This window comes from Sceloporus occidentalis, unplaced genomic scaffold (genome assembly GCF_023333645.1).
Source record: "Sceloporus occidentalis isolate IW3139 unplaced genomic scaffold, rSceOcc1.0.p SCAF_48, whole genome shotgun sequence".
NCBI lineage: Eukaryota > Metazoa > Chordata > Lepidosauria > Squamata > Phrynosomatidae > Sceloporus > Sceloporus occidentalis.
The window spans coordinates 4834420-4842495 of NW_028317028.1; the positions used below are offsets into that span (position 1 = coordinate 4834420).

At 40.3% G+C, this 8076-nt stretch overlaps 1 non-coding gene across 1 annotated transcript; it reads right to left on the reverse strand.

Annotated features, from left to right (window-relative positions):
- Positions 1-7613: 7613 nt before the first annotated feature.
- On the reverse strand, positions 7614-7796 carry LOC149289153 (U2 spliceosomal RNA). Its single transcript, XR_016277381.1, has one exon. It is a non-coding gene; the product is annotated as a U2 spliceosomal RNA (small nuclear RNA).
- Positions 7797-8076: the final 280 nt, after the last annotated feature.

The following is an 8076-nucleotide window of genomic DNA, read 5'->3' on the forward strand; positions in this document are numbered from 1 at the left end:
CAGCACTTAAGAACATAGCGTGTGGACACTCATATTGTAACTGATGGTCACATGGACATTGTATAGGAGCCACTGGCCTTAAGGCGCAAGGGTTGCATATCGTCCTCAGTCCTGTTTAAGGCACTAAGACCTATCCCGTTTCCAAGTACCTGTATCTCATGACCCTTAACATATTTCATTTCAGTTAGAACACAGGTGCTGTATGTACATTACTTTTCAAGGGAAATTATTTATTATTGACAGAATTATTTTTAAAATAATTACAATGTCTTGATCACAAAAATAATTACATCATAGCCGGTCTTTTCTTCTTCTTCTTCATATTTCTATTAATTTATTATTTTTGGTTTTCCCAATATTTATATGAAAACTAGTAACATTTTAAGAGATTATACAAGGGCCTTCTGGAAGACAGAAAAAAAGCTGCTGATGTGTTTAGGTAATTAAGGAAGCTGCCCTGTAATGAGAATGAGAGACTCTTGATTTCCAAACTTCTGATCCCTGGTTTTACTGTAAGACTGAGTGGAAGTGTTATAAGGAATTCATCAAAGCTGGCAGGTTGTACATAAACCAAGATGAAAGGACATCCTTGTAAAAGGTTTAAACCACTAAAAAATCCATGCATCAATCAGAATTAATTAGGGAAAGAGATACAGTATTAGGCAAGACATATGTGATTTTGTTTAAGTGGCTAAAAATTTGTTCTGTGAAAAGTAAATGAGAGAATAAGAAAAAGCAGAGGAAAACATTCAGTTAACTTTTGGGGAGTTAATTCAGTTACCTTTTTAACTATATCTTTGTTTTTGGAATTAAAGAGTGAGTAAATAATATTTTCCCTAAGTAATTTTAAGGGGAGATACTTTATTGATGTTTTTTGTTGCTATAGTCCAGCAGGTCTTCAGGTCTCTCATGGGCTAACATAATTCCAGATAGATAGAAATATATATATCTATATATATATATATATATATATATATATATATATATATATATATATAGTTGTTTAGGTCTCTGACAGCCAGACCACAAGACAACCTGCAAATTCCAGCATTTGATGATGCAAGGAAGAATAAAAAGAAAATGAAATAATAGCTAAATATTCGAAATTATAGGAAAATTACCAATACAATAAAATGACCAAATAACATTTCTCTTTTTCATTGTACTAAATGTGCTAGGTACATTATATTCTTTTTAACACTGCTGAGTAGTTTTATAGAAAATTACATAGCCCGGACCTTATCATTTTCATAGCTTTGCCATGTGCCTTTTACCAGCGTATAATTTGGAGATGTTAATATACTGAAAAGTTATTGCTAATGCAATATGAAAGTCATAATTTTAACAATCAATAAAACACATGAATATATATATGTATATATATATATATATATACGTTTTAAGAGTTATTGAACAGTGTTATCCATAGATTTCACCTGTGGTTCATAACAGATTAAGAGCCATAATTGGGTTTACAATGATAGGACTGCATTTAGGAATGCTTTATCTGTTTTATCTGTGAAAACAGATAAAGCATACCCCTGTGTCTGCTAAGACTTCTCACTAACCAAACACTTGGACTTGATGTTTACAGTTCATTTCTATACCTTGATGTCGGGCTGGTAGTATACCATCATGTATCATGAGATCATATGAGCATCCTAGCCATAAACCAATAAACAAATAAACCAAGCTACAGATATGTCTATAAGAGGTCTTTGGAACAGGACCCCCTTCTCCTTCTGTACGCCGAATGTATGTTAAAGTTATTGTCAATTTTTTAATTCTTTGTTAAATGTCTCCTATTATTACAAGTTTTAATTTGTATTCAGTGTCCCTTATTGCAACAGCTCTACAGAATCTGTTGGAGCCAGAGCCGGCCTTAAGTGGTCTGGCGCCCTGTGCTGACTACTCCTGTGGCGCCCCCTCATCCCAAAAAAGGAAAGGAAAAAAATCTTGTCACAAAACTCACCTTTCTCACTGTCTACCACCTCTGCCCCTTCTCACTGCCCTCCCCCCTCTGCCCCTTCTCACTGCCTTTCCCCCCTCTGCCCCATCTCACTGCCCCCCCTGCCCCATCTCACTGCCTCCCCCCTTGCCCCTTCTCACTGCCCCCCTGCCCCTTCTCACTGCCCCCCCTTCCCCTTCTCACTGCCCTCCCTCTGCCCCTTCTCACTGCCTCCACCCCTCTGCCCCTTCTCACTGCCCCCCCTCTGCCCCTTCTGACTGCCTTCCTCTTCTCTGCCCCTTCTCACTGCCTTCCCCTCACCCCCTTTCCCTACTTCTCATTATCCTTACTTACCTTGTTGAGTCCTGCGGTGGGAGCTAAAACAAAAAAAAACGATGCTTTGTCCCGGGCAGGGGCGCCGAGCGGTTGCTCGTGAAGTTTTCAGAAGTTTTCAGCAACCGCTCTGCGCCCCTCACTCTCCGTGACTCTGGCACGGTGCTGGTGTTTACAGCTGAGCGCCGTAATATGACATCATATTTCGGTGCTCAACATGAAATGCCGGCACCGCGACGGAGCCACGGAGAGTGAGGGGCGCCAGGCGGTTGCTGAAAACTTCACGAGCAACCGCTCGGCGCCCCTGCCTGGGACTTAAATTAAAGCATCGGGTTTTTTTGTTGTTGTTTTAAAAAAAAACTTTATTTAACATGGAGGATTTAAATAAAGTTTAAAAAAAAACAAAACAAAAAAACCCAATGTTTTAATTTAAGTCCCGGGCAGGCGCCCCTGTTGCCATGGCGTCCTGTGCAGCCTCCCTGGTTGGAGCTACTGTATATAAATAAATGTAATGTAATATCCTTATTGGTTTAGGCTTGGATGCATGTGTTTCTCTAGAGAGAAAGAGCTGTAAATTTGGGTGGGCTATTTACTTAGAAGAAGAAAGGCAAACTAGTATAATGAACAAGCAAAAGAATGTGGTTCATGCACTCAAGGTGATAAAGAAGTGACACAAAGTACCTAATAGACACAAAATGTAACAAAAATAAATATATACATGTGGATGGACTTGTAGCTTGCATCAAATTTCACACTCTGGGACAAATCCTCCAAATAAAAAATAGAATTGGATCAAATTTCACGTCACTAAAACTGTATTTTTTTTAGTGATACCTTATAAAAAAACATTTAGCACTGCAAATTGTTATCTTTCAACAGCAATGTAAGTTTTCTTGAAATACATTTTTTAATTAATGTGTAATGATATGTTTTTTCAGCTTGACCAATTATCTAAAAATGGGAGTCTACTGGGAAAATTGGGACATTATAGAGTCTTCCACAGTATTAAATGCTTGAGTTATTTTTTTATTCACAGGCTAGTAAAACAAAAATGATCTCTTTTTTTTTTTGTGACTTTTTCATTTCATTACTGCGTTAATTGCAGTGCTGGTGAAGTATTTCCTTGTACTCTCCAAAAACTCTTATCCACCTTTGCTGTTCACTTGTAAGTTTGCAGATGTACAGTATCAGATAAAGCAGGCAGAATGGATGGGCAGAATGGTACTTATCTGCCATAAAATTCTGTTTCAATGTTATATGTCCGATAGTCTTTAAGGATCAGAAACAGCTAAGGGGCCAGTAGATTATCTGATCATACCCTTTGCTTAACCAGCTTGTTATTTGAATACTCAGTGAAAGCCCTGGAATGAAGTAGTGATGAAAAGGCTACAAGACTGACCATGGGGAAGGCATTAATCTTTATATAGTGCTGGAATTATATGTTTAAGACTAGGTAAGAGTCCTCAGTTATATGAGTGGTAGTTACACATTGCTAGGCTAGAGGCAGAGATAGGGGAAGGGACCAGGAAGTTTAGCTTGGAGATATTTAAGGTTTTATTAGGAAAAAAATAGTTTCTCCTCAACTACCAAGTACCAGTAGTTCACACTAGAGGTTCATTTGGTTATTTTGTTTCCATATTGTAATTGTGAATGCCAACAGATACAATAATTTTGATTGCTACAGCCTGGAAATATTATTTCCTCCAATTGTGGATTATGGCAGTAACCACCCAGCAAGATCAATATGACGACTATGTCAGTACCCTCAAGGACCGTATATATAATTTTTAGGGAATAAATTCAGTTAGCCAGTTCAGGCTTAATAGGGTTATATTTCTTAGTTTGTTAAATATACAAAATTGTCGCAAGGTTTCCATAAACACCGTGGCCATTACATTCCAGCATGCCTCTGTGTCTGTATTAAAGATAGATAAAAGACGGTGCCAATGTCATGAGCAATGCGAAGTATTTTGGCCAAATCTTGATGTTAAACATATGGTTGTATAGGTGTGTTTTTAGCCCAGTCTTGGTTTTAACACAAAATACTTGCATTAAAAACTACAAATTACTGCTTTAGTTTGTGCCATTTCTTCATTGACACTTTTCATTAAAACCTCTACCCTTTATATCTAGGTGTCTTCTGTACAAAAAAACAGTGTTTTTAGTGCAAACATGCTGTATTTCAAATAGTATGTGTATATATTTCACCTTGGGAAAGCTAATAAAGCCAGAAGAACCCCAAAAAGTCTCAGCCAACAAACTTTTCAATGAAGGGGAACAGGTCCTTTTGTTTAGCATTCCTACTGAGTCATAGAACTGCTGGCTTTAACGAGATTTCATTTTCTATTTATTCTCTGTCTTGTCTGGAGATACCTAGGGCCATTTATCAAGGTTCTAATGCTGACACTGAATTGCTACATCTGCAATAAGACATCTCTTTGCTGCATAAACAATTCCTTGGTGCTGCCTGTTATAATACTTATATTCGTTAACTTTTTTCCAATTAGGGTCACAATTTTGCTGTTGCAGCTGAAGTGCATCATTAAATTGCCATTTCCTTGCCATTCCAGGTGGCACCAGGAGAGATTACTTCACCTATCAAGTAGAAGAGGAACAAGATAAAAAGGTGAACCCCCCCCTTCCTGTCCAGTGTTGTCCCTGCCTAATCAGATAGGGTCATCTGTTCTGCACTGCACTGGGATTTTTTTTCTTTCTGACCCTTGGGGGGATGTTCCCTCTTCATGGCTCAACCTTGGTGTGGTGGGGAGCATGGTTGGGTCCTTGGAACAACCATTCTACGGCCTTCTGAGGGTTTAAAAGGTCCTTCAGTGGACTTCCATGTTATCCCGGGTTACCTTTCATTAACCATAGCCCTCACCCTCAGACGGGCTCCCTGGGACAAACAGGAAACCACAGGTCCGTTTAGTTTTTTTCCTCGTGGACGCTCCGGTATTTTCCCTCACGGCAGCCATCTTGTCCACTAGTGCTGCTGAACCGAGATGAGTCACTTCTGGTGACCATCTTGCCTGTGCCTTGGATGCTGGGAAGCCGTGCGTCAATTCTGGTGGCCATCTTGCCCTGGGCCTTTCCCGGGACATCGCATGTCCCGGCAGCCATCTTGGTGCTCCTACGATAAGGAATTGTTCAGGAACTTCTGAAGCCCAGCAAACTACCAGTACCCGCATTTTTTTAATTTATTCAACTCCTATGCTACATGGATACTGGTGAGAGTCTATACTTCTGTATATGTACGTTGCTTGTTGTTCCTGTGTTCCATTGTAATGTCTGTGTCTGTATTCTGCTATTGTGTCCCTGCAAGTATGATTTGTTCTATTTGGGGCATTTTTTTCCCTTTATATTGAAATTCATATATACGGTATGCTTTTTGATATAATGGCAGACAAAAATATACTGACACGCTTCCTAAGAAAGCTGCTTTAGAAAAAAAACAGAGCATGCTCCAACTGTAAAAAGACCTTACAGGATCCATGTGCAAAACTATGCCCCGCTTGTGCCAAGGCAAAGCAGGATTCCGCAGTAGATTATACCCACTGGCTAAAGGAAGAATTACCTACCATCAATAAATTTAAAGCAATGGCTAGTTCCTCTGTATCTGCTGTTCCTGTACAGGCTGTTTCTTATGTGATACCCCAGGTCTGGCCAGGTCTTCGTTAGATGCTGGTTTCCTCTACTATGCTCAATCTTCTGTGGAAAGAGAGCTCAAAGATGACTCATTTTTTTAGGTTAGATGAAGCTGATTGATCTCTGCCATTAGATCAACCGTGGGTATGGAGGAGGATGCGTCCAGGAAGATTAATTATTTAAAGGGACCTATTGGAGAATAAAAACCTTTCCAGTACATGACTCGGTTCTCTAAACAATGGCGACATTCAGAGAAGAGACACTCTCCAAGAGGATTAAGGGGGTGTTTTCCTTTGACACTAACTACCCTGATCTATGAGACACTCCTAAGACAGATGCCTCAGTTTCCAAGACCTGCTCAGCTGTTGATTTCATCTCTGATGCAGCCTTTGAATCAATTCATACCAAAGCCTGGGCAACAGACCTTTCAGCAATATCCAGATGGATACTCTACGAATCGTCTCTGCAGAATACACTTCCAGGGCAGTGAGCTTGAATCCATTCTGGAAAGAACTATGGGCCAAAGAACTGGTTCCTCAGAGAAGAGCTCCTCCTCTCCAAGTCCAACTCCTTTCATTTATCAAGAGATAAAGAGGTATCAATCATACCAATCCTTTTGGGACAAGCCTTATAACTCCAGAGGTTGTCCTGGGTAAGGAGGATAAGTACTCAAGGAAGTTCTGACACCAGATTACCACCAGTGGGAGACAGACTGAAGCTTTTTCTGCACAAGTTGCAGGAGATCACATCAGGTGCTTGGATGCTATTAATAATAATGTATTAACATGGTTATACATTGGAATTAACTTCAAAACCTCCCCAATGTTTCCTCCTCTATCTCTGCTATCATACAATTCATCTGAAAAGAGGTTCTTTTCTCAAAGGATGTATTCACGTGTTCATTGCTGAAAATGTTTCGCCCCTCCTCTTATGGGGAACACCTCTCTTGAGCCGAAAGCCTCCCGGGAGCTCTTGAGATCTGCAGAACCTTCAGAGTGGCAAGCGCAGATATCTGGGAGAAGTAAATAATTCAGACACACACAAGGTGTTCGTTCTCAATCACTTCTCAATTTATTCATTGTTGCGAGCGGGTTTAAATACTATTTCAAGGGGATTGCTACAAAACCATTTACAAAGGGAAATGTAACACTCAGCATATAGTGGGTAGAACTAATCTACTTTTTTTTTTTTTTTTTTTTAAGCCCGAGGTGCGTGCTCCTTTGGGTGCCGCATTCTGTGCACAAGGCAGCAGAAGCCAGACTACGATACCGAGTTCCCTCACGGAGAACTCGGACAAATTCCAACCCCCCCCATGGGAGGGTCGGATCTTGAGTCTCACCCCGAAGAGTGAGACTCCTTGCTGGTTTTGTGAAGAGAGGAAGGGGCCAGAAGGCTCCCAATCCTCCTCCAGCAAAGTCCAGGCTTCACTGCCTCTTAAAAAGAAAACAGTGTCCAAAACGTGAGTACAAAATCGTGTGCCATAAAATGGTGAGGGCCAAGCCGTGAATTTGAAAACCGTGAATTCAAAGGGGGGCAAATTAATTGGCACTCGTGAAAACGAAGTGAATGTATAAATTAAAGAAAAATAATTTAGGGACAGGCCATTGCTGGCCTGCCGGATTCAAAAATAAAGACTTAACCCCAGGACCAGAAGGTACCTGGGGAAAAGGTAGTGCTGGTAGGCCGCCAGTGAGAACTCACCGTGTGCAGTGGCGTGCAATACCACACACGGTGACTCCAGCATTTCTGCCAGGGCAATTCCACCTCGGGCTCCATTTGCTATCCCGAACCCTAAGGCCAGAGGATCAGCATAGTCCCCCCCCTTCCCAAAGAGGAACTACACTTGATCTTAGCCAAAAGGCCAAGAAGCGATATATAGTGGGTAGAACTAATCTACATCAAACATAGACTAAGGTAAAAAGTTCTTATTTACACAAGAGTAAATATCTTCCTAGCATCCAGACAGGTAAACATATGTTATCTCGTTACTTAAGGATGAGAAAGAAATCATTAAGACTTGTCTACGTTGGCAAAAGTGTCTACAACAACATGTATATTTAATACAAAATGGTGTTCATTTAAATTCCATATTTACAATTACCCAAAGGTTAAAATCTACAGTGGAGATCCTTTCATACAGGGATTTCATGCGT